Here is a 19679-nt window from a genome sequence, read left to right on the forward strand (position 1 = left end):
TAGCATAAAATATCATACAATCAATGGCCTATCCCAAAAATGTCATAAACCGTAAACTGTAAAACGTGCAGGACTTTTTCACACAGCTGTACCTGAAAGCACCAACCAGCCTGCTTTGTTCTCCAGCCCTTCTCCTTCCCTCGCTCAGCTGTTACTGCTGGAATGCCACCAGGGCAAGTGCAAAGCCTTTGACAGTGTTTTAACGGCCACCTGAATTGAGCGTGAGACTCAATGGCCACCTCTGTTTGTTGGTGGCTAGTGGGGAATGAGGGCCTGGACAATAATGCTGCTAGACGTTGGTGGCCAGCTGGCCCCCAGAAGTGTTATCCTCTCGCCACTGCAGTCCTTCTAAATGACTTCTAAAGAGTGTGAAGTGGCAGGGCCGCTTTCTTATTCCCTGAGTAGAGCATGGAAGCTCTGATGACAGAGTGAGAAGTGCTAGACTCCCCCAAATGCTCGATGTCACAGGCCAGCAGGCTAATCCTGCTGCACCATCACACCCCTCGAGTAAAATGGAGGCCAGAAAAACAAAGTGGAGGGGAAGGGGCAGGGCGCCCCATGCACATGTGAGCTTTGCCTGTGAACGCTGCCTCTAAAGTTAAAGAAATGAGGCGAGGTGAGAAAAAAAAGGCCATCTGTTAGGGCAAGTCAAAAGCTGCCATTTGGTCACTTTTGCTTCCCCTCCGTTAAAGCCTGCGCCTCAGGAAAGAGGAGAAAGGAAAGTCTCAAGCCCTGCAGGCGCCGCGAGGGGAATGGCAAGCTTGTGGGGGAGGGGGGAAGAAGAAGAGACCGTGACCACAACAAGAGAGGGGGAAAAGAGGAAGGGGTAGTTGTGATGTTGGCACTCAGGGCCGCAACGCGGTCTCAAACCCCTTCCTGTGCCGAGGAAGTGGATGGCTCTGTCCTCTATCAGGCTTGCACACACACATACACACACCAGTGGTGGGTTTCTGCCAGTTCGCACTGGCTCGTGAGAACCGGTTGGTGAAATTTACTGATCTGGTGAAAGGAGGTTCGACCGGTGGACCTGGAAATAACTTCTGGAACACCTGTCCCGGCCCTGTCGCTGATTCGCCCTGGACTTCCCATCGCAGCTTGCTCGCTCCCCCGCCCGGTTGCACTAAACTAGCCCAGCCTGCTGCTCACTGATTGGCTGGAGTCCAGCCAATCAGTGAGCGGGCTGGAGGCGACCTGTTTAAAAGCATGGTGCCAGAGTCTTCCTCATTCCCGAGCAGCTGTCGCATTGCTCTTGCTGATCGATCCTCCCTTCACTTTGATTCGCCTTCCAGCAGCTTGCTGCTTCTGTCACGTAAGCAACTAACTACGAGGAGGGGGGGGGCGGGAGGCTAGCTTACGCCAACTCACTGCTTTCGTGAGGGAAGGCCTTCCAGGCCTTGCCTCGTGAAAGCCACGAGCTGCAGTACGCTGCATGGACGAAAGCAGGTGGGCGTCAGCGGGGGCGGCGGCAGGCTAGCTTTCGCAAGGGAAGGCCATGAGGCCTTGCCTCGCGAAAGCCGCGAGCTGGCATACGCCGCGTGGCCGAAAGGTGCTGGTCAGTGATGGTGGCGGTGACAGCTTTCACACGCAGCCGAAAGTGGGTGGGCAGTGGCAGCGGTAGGCTAGCTTTCGCGAGGGAAGGCCTTCAGACCTTGCCTCGCGAAAGCCGCGAGCTGGCGTACGCCGCATGACCGGAAGGCGCTTGTCGGCGATGGCAGCGGTGGCGGCTTTCGCAAATGGCCGAAAGCGGGTTAGGGTTACAGCTGGCGTAAGCCATGCAGGCGAAAGCTGGTGGGTGGCAGCAGCAGCAGGCTAGCTTTCATGAGGGAAGGCCTTCAGGCCTTGGCTCGCAAAAGCCACAAGCTGGCGTAAGCCACGTGGTCAAAAGCTGGTGAGCGGCAGCGGCGGCAGGCTAGCTTTTGTGAGGGAAGGCCTTCAGGCATGGCCGAAAGCGGGTGGGCAGCAGCGGCGGTGGCAGGCTAGCTTTTGCGGCTTTCGCGAGCTGACGTATGTCACGCAGCTGAAAGCGGGTGGGTGGTGGCGGCAGCAGCGACAGGCTAGCTTTCGTGAGGGAAGGCCTTCAGGCCTTCGCTCGTGAAAGCCGCAAGCTGGCGTACACTACGAAGCCGAAAGCGCCCCGCCCCCCCCCTCTCCAGACTTGCCTGGCTGGCTAAGCTTGCCAGGCGGCGTGCCTAGCTAACCGACAACCCTTGTCCGAGCCGGTAAGTTTACCTGTCCTGCTGCCTCATTGCCTGCCTGCTCCCTGCTGCATCCATTGCATCGGAGAGCTGCTGATTCTGCCTGCTGGTAAGTGACCTGGTTTTTTTTCTTTTATTCTTTTAATGTTTTTTAAAAGAATATTTTATTTATTGTGCATAGAATTTTTTAAAATCATTTTGCTTAAAAGTATTGAGTATAGAATATTTTAAAATGGTTTACTTCAATTAATTGTGTGTGGATTCTTTTTTAAAATTGTCTTAGACTATTTAAAAAAAGATTCTGTACAAAATAAATTAAAATAAACCATTTTTAAAAATGCTATACTCAATACTTTATAATGTATTGTGTATAGAATTTTTTAAAATTGTTTTACTTAAATGTATTGAGTATAGAATATTTTAAAATGGTTTACTTCAATTTATTGTGTGTAGAATAGCTTGAAATGGTTACAGTATAAATTATTGCTGGTAGAATACCTTGATTTTTTTATTTATAGAATATATTTTTTTAAATTATTTTTAGGGAAATTTTATTTTTTAATTGTTTATAAAATATATTTACTACAAGAAATGTTATTCCTTTTTGCAAATGTTTTCTTTGTGATGCAATATGTTGCTTTTAAGTGTTCAGACCAGGTTTATGTGTCTCAAAGTGGCTGCTTTTCTATGGGCAGGCCAGGTTGGTGCAAGGCAGCTTTGCCAGATTTAGTGTGTTTAGGTAATTGTGAGGTGGTTGCTGGTTCTGTGAGCATCCAGGCACTGTCCTTTATAATTTCCCACAATGCCTTGATGGTTTTTATTCCAGTGGCTTTGTCTTTCCTGTCCTTAGGGTTAAGGAAAAAAGCTGGTTTCATTTGCACTCTTTTTTTTTGGGGGGGGGGGGGGATTCTTATTTTTTGGTGTTTTCCTGGCACTGTCATAGTTTGTGTGGGTGTGAGTGTGTAATGTCCCACAGTTATCTACACATTAATAATGATCAAGAACTAATAATATTTCCTTATGCATTTTAGTCACCTTTCCTTACATAATTGGTGTTTTCTTTCATACTTTTGGATTTCTAATTTCTGTTTCTGTTAGTTAGCAATTGCTAAAACAAATCCCACGTGAAAAAGTATTCAAAGCCTTCTTGATTTTAATTGTCAATTTATTTATTCCTGCACATTGTAATATTTATTCATTTTCATATCTCTGTTTTTCCACTGTTGTGCAAACACAATTCCAGCAGCTGCTAACATTTGTAAAATTAAATATGTATTGTATTCCCTTTCAAATAGCCAACAAAATATTTCTGGTTTTAATTCCATATCTTGCTTTACCATTGCTTCTAACCACTAACTTCTGAATAGCTACTTGGACCGACCTAAGTACTGAACCTAATTCATATATTCCTGTTTTTTGGAACTGAGAACTAAATTTCAGAAAAAGGAAATCTGTATTGCTCTGGGAATCCATCTATGACATTCATTCTTGAACTAACTTCTTGGATGAAAGACTGTATCTTTCCTATTTGTTTATATCTTTCCTGTTTCTCATCCTTCCTGAAAAGACTGTACATTGTTGGTTGAAAGCAGAGGTCCCTTCTGTTACCTGTAGTCCTCAGCTTACAACCACAATTGAGTCCAATATTGTTTTATTTCTTTTGCAGTTAGTATTATTTATTTTTGTACTTATTTTATATATATTATATATTTATTAAATTTATAGACCGCCCCCTCTCCCCGAAGGGACTCGGGGATTAAAATAAGATTTTAATCTTATTGTAGTTCATCCATTGGGGCAAAGAATTCAGTGACATCATCTTGGCCACTCCCACACAGTCACATGACTGCCAAGCCACTCCCACCCGGTCACATGGCTGGCAAGCCACTCCCACAAAGCAGGCCACACCCACAGAGTAGGTTCCAAAATTTTTTGAAACCCACCACTGACACACACACATGAAAGAGACGCGGGGGGGAGAAAGAGAAATGAGAAACAGAGAGATGGAGAATGAGAGAATGAGAGAGAGAATTAGAGAGGGAGAGAGACCTGTTTAAGTGAACCTTGTGGTTATTAAGTGAACCTTGTGGTCATTAAGTGAACACTGTGGTTGTTAAACAAGTCAATTTCCCCCAATGGGCATTTTTAACCAGAAACCAGAAGGAATTGTTTGAAACTGGCAAAAAAACATAGAAAACCTCAGTCACATGACTGTGTTGGATGTTGTAACTGGTCACAAATATGTGTGTTTATGTGTGTTTGTGTGTGCGTGCGTGTGTGTGCATGGCTGTCAAAACTCCCAAAACACGTCAAGTAGCTCTGGGGAGGTCAGTCGTAAATTAGAACACTTGGTAAGCAACAGGCCATTAAGTGAAGACCACTTGTATTTGATTTGACTTAAGGGTTCAGAAAGCTGTATGGAATCTGTATGGAAGAAAGAAAGAAAGAAAGAAAGAAAGAAAGAAAGAAAGAAAGAAAGAAAGAAAGAAAGAAAGAAAGAAAGGGGAGGGAGGGAGGGAAGGAAAAGTGAATGACATATAGTTCATGGATGGATGGATGGATGGATGGATGGATGGATGGATGGATGGATAGATAGATAGATAGATAGATAGATAGATACATGAGGGGAGAGAGGAAGGAAAGGAGAGAGAGAGAGAGGAAGGAGAGGAAGGAGAGGAAGGAGAGGAAGGAGAGGAAGGAGAGGAAGGAGAGGAAGGAGAGGAAGGAAGGACCACAAACTCTGGCACTAGAGGTGGCTTCAGAAGACGCTTTGAAACAGCACAACTGTTTCAGGGCTGGAAGGGATCTCGGAGGTCATCTTGTTCAGCCCCTGCTCCAGCAGTAGATCCTTACAGAATCATAGAATAGCAGGGATAGAAGGGACCTTGGAGGCCATCTAGTCCAACCTCCTGCTCCAGCAGGAAACCTTATATTGTCTGGATTATTTTGGTGTCTCTAACAGAGTGGAAAATTGCCAGAAAGGAGGAGTTTACTAGGAGAAGGCTGCCATGCAGAGGAAGGCAGAGGTAGTCCTTGACTTATGACCACAATTGAGCCCAACATTTTGGTCACTAAGCAAGAGCGTTGTTAAGTGAGTTTCACCACATTTTACTCAATCCATGACATCTCTTGGCGCTAACAGTCATATGCAGGCTACGGAAGAACATCTGAAGGCATGCGTCATGTTCTAATGTACAGAAGTTATAGTTAAATTTGTGGCAGAAAGTGGACTCTGGCTGTGTTTTTCCAAATTCAGTAAGTGAGGTTGAATGTGTATAGTTTTAGAAGAGCGCTGTGTGTGTGTGTGTGTGTGTGTGTGTGTGTGTACATACACATACAGTATATATAGTAGTTAATGTATCTTTTTGTGTGCCTATGCACACTCTATACTATGTAATATGTATGTACACATATGGCATATATATATATAGGATTAAATAGTATATTTTGGATGTTCAGAAGTAGTAAATAAATAGACAGAGAAATTGCATCTCGTTGAGGCCTTTGAGGTGAGGAGAGGCCAGGCAAGGCACACCTTGACGTGAGTGATGTCAAGTTGGCCACGCCCACCCAGTCACATGACCAACCAGCTATGCCCACCCAGTCACATGACCAACCAATCACATGACCAACAAGCCAGGCCCACCAAACAAGCCACGCCCACAGAACCGGTAGTAAAAAAAATTGAAACCCACCCCTGACTAGAATACTCTGTTGGCCTGTATTTTGAAATCTATAGAATCTACAGTGACTATGGTAGCTAAACATGGTAGCAAAAATAGGGTAACACTGTTCAAAGTCAAGATCTGTATTCTCTTGTTCCAGAATTCAGGACAGAACAATGGCTCTAATTTTCAGAAAAATAAATTTTAGTAAACTACTAGAAAAATGTTCCTAACAGTAAACATAGTTTGATAGAAGAACCAATGATAAAGAGATTTGTGGGTCCTCTTTTCTGGATGTATTTAAGAAGAGGCTAACCATCCATCTATCAACAAGCCTTTAATTTGGGCCCCCACACTGAGCAAGGCGATGGATTACATGGCATAATTGAGCCAGTCCTGTGGCTCCTTGTGTGTTATTCCAACTCAGGCAATGAAACTAATTTAGCAAAGAGTAGCTCAGTTAAGCATTTTCATTGATTAAGAATTATAAAATCATAACATAAGAGTTGAAGATAATGTAGTCCAAAATTTCCCAACCTTGGTAACTTCCTGAGGAGTGGCATTCAGTAGCCAGAATTCCCTAGCCAGCATGGCTATTGCTGAGAATTCTGGGAGTTGAAGTCAACATTTCTAGAATTTGCCATAGTTGGGGAATGCTAATCCAGTCCAAGCCCTTACCATATGCAGCAATCGTCACCAACAGATGACTGCCCAGCCTTTCAAATACCTCCACCGAAGAGTATCATCACCTCCCAAGGCAATCTAATTCATTCTTGAACAGAACTTACCAGCAGGACATTTTTCCTGATGTCCACCTGAAATCTACTTCTTTATAGCTTAGATTCAATTATCCTCTTTGTCAGGGTTCCAAGTAATAATCCCATATCAAGCAAATCTCCAAGGCAGGTGAATTCCTCAAAGAATAGCTTTATTGGAAATATCATATTGGCACAGATCTGGTGAAAATCGACTCTGAAGGTTCCCACAGTTTTCACCTAATTAAAAGATAAAGTTTTCCTACAACCCCAAACAATCAGTCACATGGTCCAATCAAGATGCTGTCTGATTGTCTGGTGACCTCACTCCTCCTTCCACGGTCCAGGTGTGAGAATGTCCTTGGTTCCCAAGAGAAAGTATTTTATTTTGGCTACACAAACCCAGCTATCTCTAATCCCCCTCCCTATCCCTCAGCTCCAGTGTGGCAAAACTGAAGCTCCAAGATGGCTCCGGTCAGGTCAGTTTCAGGGTTAACATTCTTTCTCTAAAAATTCTCTAAGAATTTTGCCAGAATTTTTGTCTAGCTTCTACAGTAACAGTCCTTCAGATATTTGAAGGCAACACTCATATCTTCCCACAGTTGTATCCAAGTGAAACATCTCCAGTGTCTCCAACTATTCCTTATAAGTTTTTTTTTCTCATCCAGCCTCCTTTTTATCTTGGTTGCTCCAGTTTGTCACTGTCCTTCCTAAAATGTGGTGCCCAGAGCTGCACACAATATTCTAGGTATTGTTTAACAAATACAAAATAAAAAGAAACAAGAAGATGTTTTTGCTGCTGTGTTCATGTTGTATAACTGTGAACACACCCTTATATAAATTGTTGATTCCTACCAAGGAGAAGCCAACGTCGCGACGAGACAACATGCAATCTCAATGCTCTGAGATCACCACTGATACTTTTGCCACTGGGTGGTCCAAACGGACCTAAACCGTCCCACAGAGATGGTGAATGGGAAGAATACGTCCTGCTGATCTCAGGGACATCGCAAAGTCCCTGATCGATCCAGGAGAAGTTCTTCTAGCTGACGACAAAAGCACAGCCTCTAGGCTGATGAAGTTGGGGCGGCTTCGAAACGGAAGGATACGGAAAGAGAAAGTGTTTTCAGCTGGTGAAGAATTTTTACCGTTTTAAAAGAGACTGCCTATAAAAAACTTAAAGTTAATTTAAATTTGAGAACAGAAGAAATAAGCAGCGGAATTAAGCTTTGAATGGTTTTGGACAGTGGGCTATCTTACTTTTAAAATGCTATTTTCATGGATGGAATTTATGCAAGCCTTTTAAAACAAATGGATTAAGTTTTGTTCTTCTATCTTTTTTATTATTATTTTTTGCAAACTATGGACTAAAATTCTCCTTCTTCATTACTGCATGTGTTTTCCCCTTTTTCTTCTCTATTTCATTCAAGAATTTGACTTTTTTTTAACTTGGAATATAAAAAAGATACAAAAGGCAACAAAGAAAATTGTAATAACAGAGAGAAAGACAACACTGCTACTCGGAGGCTGGAGGTTTGTGTATTGGAAACAAAACACTTACTTTCTTCACCGATTATTCTGGCTTGGCACTTTAAGGTCTCACTGTATTGTTTTTAGAGAGTGATAAGAAGAAAAGCATACAGATGTTCCTTTGAAGTATATCTTTAACCAGAGAAAAGTGAAAATAAGACCTTATTGTGAATTTATGCTTAATCTTGTAAAAACCTTCTAAGCCAGAGCAGCAGTGTTTGTCAGATGGAGATAATGGCACAATCTCAACAGCAGAAAGAAACTTTAAGTTTGCAAAAGATATTGTTAGAAATTCAGAAATTATCAAACACATTTTTGGAGGACGGAGAAGAAGTTGGAAAATCTAGAGTATCTAACAGTAAAATATGATGAGGAAGTTGGAGATGTTTATCAAGTGGAAAAAGTGGAGGTTAGAGTCCTAAAAACCGAAGAGAAAAATGACCACAAAGAAATCAAATCCGCTGATATCTATGGTGATTGGTTTGTGTCTGGAAATGGAAAGAGTGGAATACGGAAAGAGGAATTAAATGGAGTAGGTAGTGGCCCTTTAACTCCATTTCATTTGAACTATCCTGTGGCTGGTGATTGGAGCTGCTGGCTGGAAGGGGGGAAGCAGCGAGACAAAGAGGAGTAGGTAGAATCATATGTCCATAAACCAAAATAGTAATAATACATTCTGGATTAGTGCACTTGAAATTGTGATTTTATTTTATTTCAAAATGACCGGTTTAGTTCAATATAATAGCTTTCTTGCACCTGTCTTTCGCAGTACACTTTTCAAATTTGGATACTGTCCCCTTTGTAAAAGTCCAACCTATCAAAAACAGCACCACAAAAATCAGATTAGGAACACAAGTTGTGAATGCCCCGACACTGGAAGTCTTTAAGAAGATGTTGGATAAGATCACTTCCGGTCCCCGAAGGTGACGGACGTTCGCGTCCGCTGTTCGTCTTCTCGGTGGGATCCCCTTAAGTTTAGGGGGAGCACAGGGAGCCTTGGAGGGGCCCCCTGCCATAGGGTGGCTTGTTGGGACCCCCTGAATCGGCGGCGGCTGCAGGGGGGTCAAAGAAAGGCTTGCCACAAAAGTAAAAAATAACAAAAAAAGCTTCTTCCAACATGTTAAATACAAGAAAAGAGTTAAGGAAACAATTGGTCTATTGCTGGGAGAAAGTGGCAAGAAGGTGACAAGCAACAGGGAGAAAGCAGAACTATTTAACTCATGTTTTGCATCTGTCTTTACACAAAGGGATAAAACAGTCCAACCTAACAAAAACAGCACCACAAAAATCAGATTTGGAACACAAGTTGAAATAGGGAAGAAAATGGTAAGTGAGCACCTGTCTACCCTAGACGAGTTCAAATCCTCAGGACCGGATGGATTACACCACAGGGTTATGAAGGAACTGGCAGACGAGATCTCAGAACCACTGAACTATATCTTTCAGAGATCCTGGAGCACCGGGGAACTACCAGAGGACTGGAAAAGAGCTGATGTGGTTCCCATCTTCAAAAAAGAGGAAAAAACAGATCCAGGAAACTACAGACCTATCAGCCTGACCTCAATACCAGGAAAGATTCTGGAAAAGATAAACAAGCAACGAATTAGTAAACACCTAGAAGCAAACAAAGTAATACCCAAAAGGTAACATGTGTTTGTCAAAAACAGATCATGCCAGACTAATCTTATTGCATTCTTTGATAATGTGACAAAATTAGTGGACCAGAGGAATGCCGTTGATATAGTTTACTTGGACTTCAGTAAGGCATTTGATAAGGTAGACCATAACCTACTACTAGATAAAGTAGAAGAATGTGGGTTAGACAGCATCACCACCAGATGGATTCGTAACTGGCTGACCAACCGCACTTAACGTGTAGTCCTCAATGGAACTGCATCTACATGGAGGGAAGTATGCAGTGGAGTACCCCAAGGCTCTGTTTTGGGCCCAGTACTCTTCAACATCTTCATCAATGATTTGGATGAGAGAATAAATGGGGAACTCATCAAATTTGCAGATGACACCAAGCTGGCAGGAATAGCCAACACTCCAGAAGACAGGTTAAAGATACAGAAGGATCTTGACAAACTTGAACATTGGGCACTATCTAATAAAATGAAATTCAGTGGTGAAAAGAGTAAGGTTCTACATTTAGGCAACAAAAGCGAAATGCACAGGTACAGTATAGGTGGTACCTTGCTCAACAGTAGTAACTGTGAGAGGGATCATGGACTCCTAGTGGACAACCATTTAAATATGAGTCAGCAGTGTGCAGCAGCTGCCAAAAAAGCCAACATAGTTCTAGGCTGCATCAACAGAGGGATAGAATCGATTCCACTTCCGGTTTCTGTGGACGACGGACATGCTGTCCGCCGCTCGCCGTCCTGGTGCCCCCCCCCCCTGACTCACAGGGGGGCACAGGGTGCCTTGTAGGGGCGTCCTGCCGAGGGGGTGGCTTGCTGGAGCCCCCTGGAGTGGCGGCGGCCGCAGGGGGGCTGCCAGCTTTGCCCTAGGCACCGGGAGGCTTTTGGGGGGTGCGCTTGCCATGCACGCCTTCGTCCTGAGGAGATCAGAAGAAAACACTCCATGTGAAGGGAACAGCAGAAATGCAGTGAGGGGGGAATTCCCCCGGGGTCTTTTTCTTACTTCTTTGAACAACTAAGTAAGCAAGGATTAGCAGCTTTCTTAAGAGTCTTTGATCTCGGCAAAGTGTTAAGATTGGAGAGGGGGGTCTTTCTTCCCTCCTTCTCGGAAAAGCGGCTTTAAACGATCTCTCTCTCGGAGGAGAGAGAACTGGGAAAAAACTCTTTGATATTCACTTCTTTCAAGCAATGGGGTAATGACTCTCTTGAACAATTGCGAAAGAAAGAAAGTGAACTGACCTAATAAACTATGAATGGAAACTTTTTGAATGATTGTTCTCCGATCCCCTGAGAGGGCTGAGCCAAAATGGTGCTTCTTCCCCCGTTTTTGCTGCCGTTACAAATGAACTGTTGTCTTTGAAAAATCTTCTGGGTTGGAACTATAAAACCCTGGTGAACCCTAGAGGAATCTCTTTATACAATCTTCCTTGGATTGGGGAAAATTGACTACAACTAGAGGGGAGCTGTATTGAAGACTGATATCCCACACTGGACCTTGCCTGCCTGTAGACCTCACCTGACAGCGCGCTCCTATAGACGCCATCTTTTCTGTCTAGACTTATAAACTTTCTCTGAACTTCACAATGCCTGCGAAAAAGGCCCCCATTCCTAAACCAGCCTCGGCTCCATCTTCTTCTGTTTCAAGTCCTGTTCCACAACAAACACAACTATCTTCCTTTTTACAACCAAAAGCCTCCGAGGGGGAACAGCAGTCTCAAGAAATGTTTCAACAAATGTTCCAGACACTCTTAAAGGGACAGGACAAAATAAAAAAACAGTTGGCAGACTTAAGGGAAGAACTCAGAGAGAATAAACAACAGACTTTACAAAATAGCCAGAAAATAGACGTTCTGGAGGAGGGTGCTGTGGGGGTGGGAGAAGAGATGAAGGCTTTACAAAAAAAAATGCTGGGATTGAGAATTATATGGAAAAAATGGAATTTGAAAGGATGTCTCTCTTTCTTAGATTTCAAAACATACCTGAAATAGAGGGTGAAGACTTAAGGGAGATTATGATAACAATGCTAGCAGATTATATTAAAAGAGATAAACAACAGCTAGGGTGGAATATGGATTTGATATATAGAATTAACTCAGCATATGCTAGAACACACAATGTTCCAAGGGAAGTTCATGTTAATTTTTTTAGAAAGACTACAAGAGATGAGATTCTAGGAGTTCAAAGGGGGGAACCTTTAAGATATAAGGACAAAGAAATAACCATTCTGAAACAGATACCAAAAAGAATAAGAGATAAGAGGAAGAAATTCTTTTCTAACTAAAAAATTATATGAAAAAAATATCTGGTTCAGGTGGTTAATTCCAGAAGGCTTGTTGATTTTCTGGGAGGGGGGGTAGAGTGAGAATTAATACAGTAGTGGAGGCAGAAGCCTTCATGGAAAAACACAAGAACCTCCTAGACGAAACAAGAGACAGTGCACAAGACATGAAGGGGGGAGGAGCCATGGCTCAGCCAACAGACAGGGGAGAAGAGACAGCAATGAGACTTAGGTCACAGAAATGATTTAAAAACACATTGCAATTGTTAATACAATGAAATGGTTAGAAGTGATATAAAGTATGGTTGAAGATGTTAAAGGATTTGAAGTAAACCTAAACTGCTAATATGTATGTAATAATGATATTTTGATATATATATAAAATAAGAGAGAGATGTAAGACCCCGGGGAAGTACCACCTTCCGTATGATGTAGCTGTCAAAATTTTTCTCCACATTTATGTACCCTTTTCCCCAAAATACTTGAAAAAACCAATAAAACTTTTTTTTTAAAAAAAAAACAGAGGGATAGAATCAACATCACATGAAGTGTTAATACCACTTTATAATGCCTTGGTAAGGCCGCGCTTGGAATACTGCATTCAGTTTTGGTCACCACAATGTAAGAAAAGATGTGGAGACTCTAGAAAGAGTGCAGAGAAGAGCAACAAAGATGATTAGGGGACTGGAGACTAAAACATATGAAGAACGGTTGCAGGAACTGGGTATGTCTAGTTTAATAGAAAGAAGGACGAGGGGAGACATGATAGCAGTGTTCCAATATCTTAGGGGTTGCCACAAAGAAGAGGGAGTCAAACTATTCTCCAAAGCACCTGAGGGCAGAACAAGAAGCAATGGGTGGAAACTAATCAAGGAGAGAAGCAACTTAGAACTGAGGAGAAATTTCCTGACAGTTAGAACAATAAATCAATGGAACAGCTTGCCTCCAGAAGTTGTGAATGCCCCAACACTGGAAGTCTTTAAGAAGATGTTGGATAGCCATTTGTCTGGAATGGTATAGGGTTTCCTGCCTAGGCAGGGGGTTGGACTAGAAGACCTCCAAGGTCCCTTCCAACTCTGCTATTGTATTCTATTGTATTGTATTGTATCGGAGTGGAACACCGCATTTAAGTTCTTATAGTTCACACAGAGGCGAAAGGAGCCATCTTTCTTTTCTCTAAACAACACTGGAGCAGCCACTCGGGGTCTAGCAGGTTCAATAAACCCCCTTTGTAAATTTTTGTCAATAAACTTCCGTAATTCATCCATTTCACGTGGAGTCATTGAGTAGATTTGGGGTTTTGGAAGTTTTACACCCGGGATGATATCAATGCTGCAATCTGTTGCGCGGTGAGAGGGTAATTTATCAGAGGATTTTTCACTGAAAATATTCCTTTAGGTTCCAATATTCTTTTGGGATTTTCTTCTCCCCCTCAATTTTCTCTTGCCCTGTGGCTGCTAGGTTAGACTCAGTGTCAGCAGGCTTGGAAATCCCCCCCTCTCCCCCAGGGGGTATAGCAGTTTGGATGCACAACCACCCTTTTCTCCAGTTGATGTGTGGGTTCCATTTCCGTAACCAGGGTAAACCCAGTATGAGAGGCCGATCCACCCCTGGTGCGACAATAAAACTTATGGTCTCTTAGTGAGTTCCCATGCACATGTCTATTGGTTCAGTTACAAAATGAGCAGGGCTCCCCCCAGCTATTGAGCCGTCCAGCTGGCAAAATGCAATGGGGACTTTTAAAGTTCTTATTTATTTCTTCGAATTTCTAGACTGCCCCCTCTCCCGAAAAGGACTCGGGGCGGTTCTTAATTTCAGGCCCAGTTTTTCCACTATCTCAGGGCTAGCAATGCAATGTGTGCAACCCAAATCTTAAAAGGCCAGCATTTTCTCTTGTGCTCCAGTAGAGGGCACCTTAAGTTCTACTGGGATAGTCATGGGGCCTGATCGGGAACTTACCAGACGTTCGTTGTCAGATTCGGTTTCACTTTCCTCTGATGAGGAGGATGGTTCCTCCTCCCCTGGAGTAGGATGGAACTGTGCTGTAGGCTCCACCCCTTTCATGGCAGTCTCCCTTCTTCTCCCAGGCTGTTTGTCTGGCTTTCTCTCTACCCCGGCAGAAGGTTTTGGGCCCATCTTGGTGCGGCAGTTTGCTGCTTTGTGCCCCTCCTTCCCGCAACGGAAACAGATGATGGCCCGGGGCTTGCTAGTAGACCAACTTTTCCCTCCTTTTGGAGTTCCTTGGGTGGGGTGGGGGGTGGGGGGTTAGCCTTCTCATTTTCACTGTCATCACGGTACTTGTCTCGGGCTAAATCAATTTCCACATCTGCTGCCAATTCATACCAAGGCTTCAATCTGCGGGAGGGTGGGGCTGTTTACACAGTTCTGATATATATCTTTGCTTAAACCATCCATGAAACCATCCAACAGGGCCTGTTCTGACCAACCCCTCATATAAACAGACAATTCATGAAATTCTTGTATATATTCAGCAACTGGCCTGTTCCCCTGGGTAAGGGTTTTAAATTTAGTTCTAGCTTTTTGCTCTGTGAGTGGATCATCAAAGCGTTTCCTCAGGGCAGCCATAAATCTATTATAGTCTCTCAGTAAGGGGGAGTCAGCATTATGCAGGGCAACCATCCAAGCCGCTGCTTTATTTTCTAATGCCATGGTAACGATTCTTACCTTGGCCTCTTCTGTAAGGAGGTCCTCGCCGAATTGTTGCACGTAATTCCATACTTGAACCAGGAAAAACCCGAGATCCTTTGATTCTCCACCAAATTTCAATCCAAGTGGAGGAACTTTGGCCATCCGGCGTCTGCGGGGGGGCCCTCCCCCTCTTGGGATGGCTCTGGCGGCCGCTGCTACTGGGGTGGGGGCTCGTTCATCATGATCAGTGCCACCATCCCCCCCCCCCCCAGCTTCTCTCGGGCAGGACATACCCTCTGTAGTTCTCTCCTCCGTTTCTGGGAGATCCTCTTCTCTTTCAGGACCACTTTCACATAAGCGTCTCCTCTCCCAAGCCTCTTCGAAGAGTTTCATAGCCTGGGACATCATAAGGTTCTCCTCATCGGCCTCCTGCCACGCAGCGGCTGGTCGCCTCTGTCTCCTTGTGGTGACTCCAATCGGAGTTTCCTTGGAATCATACTTTTGTCCTACTCCCAATGTCCATCTGGGGTGAACGGATTGTTCTTCCAAACAATCTTCCAGCCATTTGCTCCGTTTCCAGAGGGCACGAGGATGCAGCCGCTCCCATGTCATCCTCCTGGTCGCTGCCTGGGTGGGACATTCTTTTGAAGTTTGGGATTTTGTTGCACTCTCCTCGGAAGGTGTTAACTCCGGGATGAATGCGAAACTGAGATCTTGCTTAATGTCAGGGCAGCCTCCATCAGTAACCAAGAAAGAAACCACTCAACTCCATTTTTCAGAATTAAGAGTACTTTTACTGGTTATGAGTAGATAGCAGCTAGGCAAAGCAAGATCTGAAGCAAAAGTGCGCGTAATCATAAATATCAATATGTGACCCAACTCCCTCCCCCTGGTAACCCCATCCCCCAATCCAATCCTCACACCCCACTTGTGTCATGTGGGTTGCATCTTCAAAAGGCATCATCAGGTTGGTATGCTGGACAGTTGGCCTTGGCGGCAAATCCACTATCTGCCACATGCGCAGTAGGTGGTGAGAAAAACACTCCCTTCTTCATTCACTCCTGTACTGACAACTTCCCCTCCCAAATACCATATCACCCCCCCCCCCTTCCCCGTTTCAATGGCAGCCAAAGCGAGCAGCAAAGATACAGATACAGTCAAAGAAAGGAGGGATAATTATAACAAGGTATATATATATATATATGTATGGGTACAACATAAGGAAATTGGATGTAAATTGTAAAAAGTGATTTGGAAAGGAGGATTAGACATTTTTGTTACTAAATATTATGGATGTGTAGCCAGAATAGGCCATAAGGATTCAGTGTTATTGGAGGATATTAGAAATAGCAAATAAAATGCCAGTATGTGGTTATGTTTTAAATCTTGGTATATTTTATGATGAAGGATGTTTAAACAATTATAGTCAAATGAAAATTGAGGTATGATAATGGTAATATGTATAAATATATCTGAGTTAAAATACTTGAGTTAATATGAATTATGGTTGATGACTGTGGAAGAGATGCACGAAAATCTTTTGTACCCAACTGATACACTTTCTACAGTATGTAAAGAAGGCGGATTCTTTGTGTGGTGTTTGTTTTGAAATATATATATATATATATATATATATATATATATATATATATATATATATATATATATATATATATATATATATATATATATATATATATATATATATATATATATATATATATATATATATATATATATATATGTATTTGTGTTACAAATTTGTGTTATATATGTATAAAATTGTTTCCTGTCTCCCTTAGTATACTGGCTAAACATGCAGCTAGTGCCAGATTGTTGCTAACTGCCAACTATGTCATGGACCAGAAACATGAATTATCACTTTTTGTCCTCAAATGTCATGTTTTCTCCTACAGGAGAAGAGAATATGGCCAAGAAGGATTCCATGATGACAGCATCATCCTTGGTTAGATGCAGTGGACTTCCCCTTCTTTATTAGTTTAAAATTTGAGGTATAAAAGTCAAATCATTTTAAGTGAAACTTCTATAAAATTCATTGTCATCCATTTAGTTTTTTTAAAAAAAAAACCTAGGAGTGATTTTGGCTTTAAAATCTCCACTCAACCTTGAAGTACACTGGATGATTTTCTGGCAGCCATAATTTATCTCAGCCTAATTTACCTGACAGGATTGTTGTGAGGAAAAATGATGGGAAGAAAAGAATAAAATCATATATTCCACCCTGATTTCCTTAAGAGAAAGGGTTAAGAGAAAGAACTAGTAATTTTATGGATTTGCTCAAAATATTGTAGACTAATAGCTGGTGGGTTTATTTGCAGAGTTGGTACCTAAATACTACAGCACAAGAGCAACTAGGTTAGGGATAGTTGAGGAACTGTGGGTTAGATCCAGTCCAATTTTACAATATGATTTTGATATTATATAAGAAGCCAATTTCATTATATATCAAAGTGGGAGGATTTGTTTTGATTTATGGTAATTTCAGGGAACAACTGCCTTTAATTCATAGAATCTGTTTGATGTTTTTAGTCTTTTAGTGTTTACAGCATTGCATTCCTTGAAAAGAGGAACAAGAGGCAGGAAATTTAAATCGATTGTAGATCCATTCATAACCTTTGAGAATTAAGAATTGTGACTGTCAACTTCTAAAGCGTTGCCATGACTATTATCAGGCTGGAATTGGGGGGGGGGGGGAAATTCCATGCATGCCTTCGGCTGGAGTCGGATCTTATGTCTACAGCCTAGTTGGAGAATATGAATTATGACGCAGGACAGAAGGGAGAGGATTACAGGGGTAAAGTTCAAATGCAATGAAGCAGAAGCAGTTTTGGCTCCACCGGATTCCATGCCAGAATGTTGATCCTTAATCATTGATTGGATTTCCTTTGAGATATGTCTGGAAGCTTGTAAATTAATTAGGCCATCTTCTGGGAACTTCACAGTGACAGCATTTCATCTCTCTTTTGTGTATGTTAAGGCACTTATCTCTAACTGCCATCATGCTGTGGCCAGCTTTAAATAAAAGTAAGAATGATAGAAATCCTCCTGCTCATCAAAATAAGGGTTTTTTTGCAGTAAAATCCAGATGTAGAGATTATGCTTTTGAGTAGAACTTGGATTTTAAATTTCTGCTCTCAGTCAATGTGGTCATGATATTCACATGTTTGTTTTTGCTACTCTGGTCCTGCAACATCATTTAATGTCTGAAGGATCTATGGCTACTATCATGCTATAGATCCATAATGGTGAACCTATAGCACATGTGCCAGGCATGGCACGCAGAGCCCCCTCTGTAGGCACACATGCAGTCACCCCAGCCCAGCTCCAATCGTGTTTCTCCATTGCGTTTCACTCAATCAATTCCAACTTCTCATGAAAGAAAAAGATCTCACAAAGTTGGAATTGATTGAGTGAACTTTTTCACTCAAGCAAGCTCCGAAGCAAGCTCTCCCAAATGACAGCAGGGATGACCACCATTTTTTTGGCAGCCACGAAGCTGGGAGAACCGGGACAATAGGATTTGTGCAGGAGTGATTTGTGGACAGAACATCGAAACTGGGTGAGATAATTACCAACTTTTACTTTAAAGATTGTGTCAGGTTCTGAAGGGTTAATGAAAACAGCCAAACACAGAAACGATTTGTAAATGCAGTTTGTATTCTTCCTCTGGCACGAACTGACCAACAAAGCACTAAGGCAATGAATAAATTGTCAAAGCTGCCACTCGGTGCTTCCCACCACCTTTTATAGTTACTTAGTAATTAGTATAACCTGCACCCCACGCGTGCATACACCCATCCCCTTGTAACCCAGAACGAAAACCACCCGGCAATTAATCATGGATTGCTGTCAGTCAGTTATCAATAGCTTTGTAGATAAGTCAGCTGCTTGTGGAGAGTGAAGCCTGGTGAGTCTTGGCAGCTGCCCGGTTTTCTCCCCTGAATGGCAGCTTCAGGCCTCTGGGCTGGCCGGAGCTGACAGATTGGATATAACAACAAGAATATTAAAAGATAACTCCTAAGTTTAAGATAGTGGCAACCTAACACATGGAGAGAGAAAAAAGGGACTGGAAATTAAGAGGCGTAAGAAGCCCTAGAGAAGCTATAAAAACACAGAAAGCCTGTTTAAAAAGAGATACAAGATTCTACGAAAGAGAGATTAAAAGCTGACTAAAAAGTTGATAAATGATGGAATTTCAAAGAGGTTAATAAGATGGATAATGAGAAAATATATGAATAAAATGGGAAAATATATATAGGCAAAATAATAGTATATACATTAATAGACAATATATATTTACTACAACCCCAATAAGTTAAGATTAGTAGGTGGGAATTTAGGATTAGGCAATTTAATTGCATTAATAATATTAATAATGTGTTAAAGTATACTGTGAATTTAAAACAGTAAGATTAGAAATTGTGGGATTTTGAGATACACTCCCAGGACTGATTAAATATTTTTAATACTTGGCATTATTAGTAACCCTACACATTCGGAATATTGAAGCTATGGTGGAATAATGAGTAAATCTTAAAATATTAAATGATAGTACTTAGCAGGGGATGATAAATATAGGGCACAAAGAAATGTTATTTATTTTAATGAATTATTGGAAAAATGATAAAGTATTATGGAAAGAGACCAATGTTGTTGAAGTTGGAAGATTAGAATTATACATATTTATACGTATTACCATTGTTAATGTTGTTTAAAAAAGATTTGACCCAGTTCAATGTACTGTCCATAAAATGTGTAGTGTTATACTGGAAAAAATGAAAAAAATAATACAAAAAAAGAAAGAAAGAAAGAAAGAAAGAAAGAAAGAAAGAAAGAAAGAAAGAAAGAAAGAAAGAAAGAAAGAAAATAAGAGAGAAAGAAGATAGATGAGACACAGAGAGAGATAAAGAGAGGGAGGAGGGAGAGATAGGGGAGGGAAAGAA

The 19679-nt window shown here is 42.1% G+C and overlaps 1 protein-coding gene across 5 annotated transcripts in view; it reads left to right on the forward strand.

Annotated features, from left to right (window-relative positions):
* Window positions 1-19679, forward strand: part of LOC309400333 (serine/threonine-protein kinase BRSK2-like) — a gene marked incomplete at its 5' end in the record, with an annotated part of 234862 nt that overhangs the window by 24525 nt on the left and 190658 nt on the right. For 3 of the 5 annotated variants that reach the window (XM_081968753.1, XM_081968751.1, XM_081968752.1), the window contains one exon: window positions 16632-16727. The exons of the other annotated variants lie outside the window; for them this stretch is intronic. The remainder of the gene's footprint in view (window positions 1-16631; window positions 16728-19679) is intronic. 5 annotated transcript variants of the gene reach the window in all.

Source organism: Natrix helvetica (assembly GCF_964273705.1).
Source record: "Natrix helvetica genome assembly, chromosome: W".
Taxonomy (NCBI): Eukaryota; Metazoa; Chordata; class Lepidosauria; order Squamata; family Natricidae; genus Natrix; species Natrix helvetica.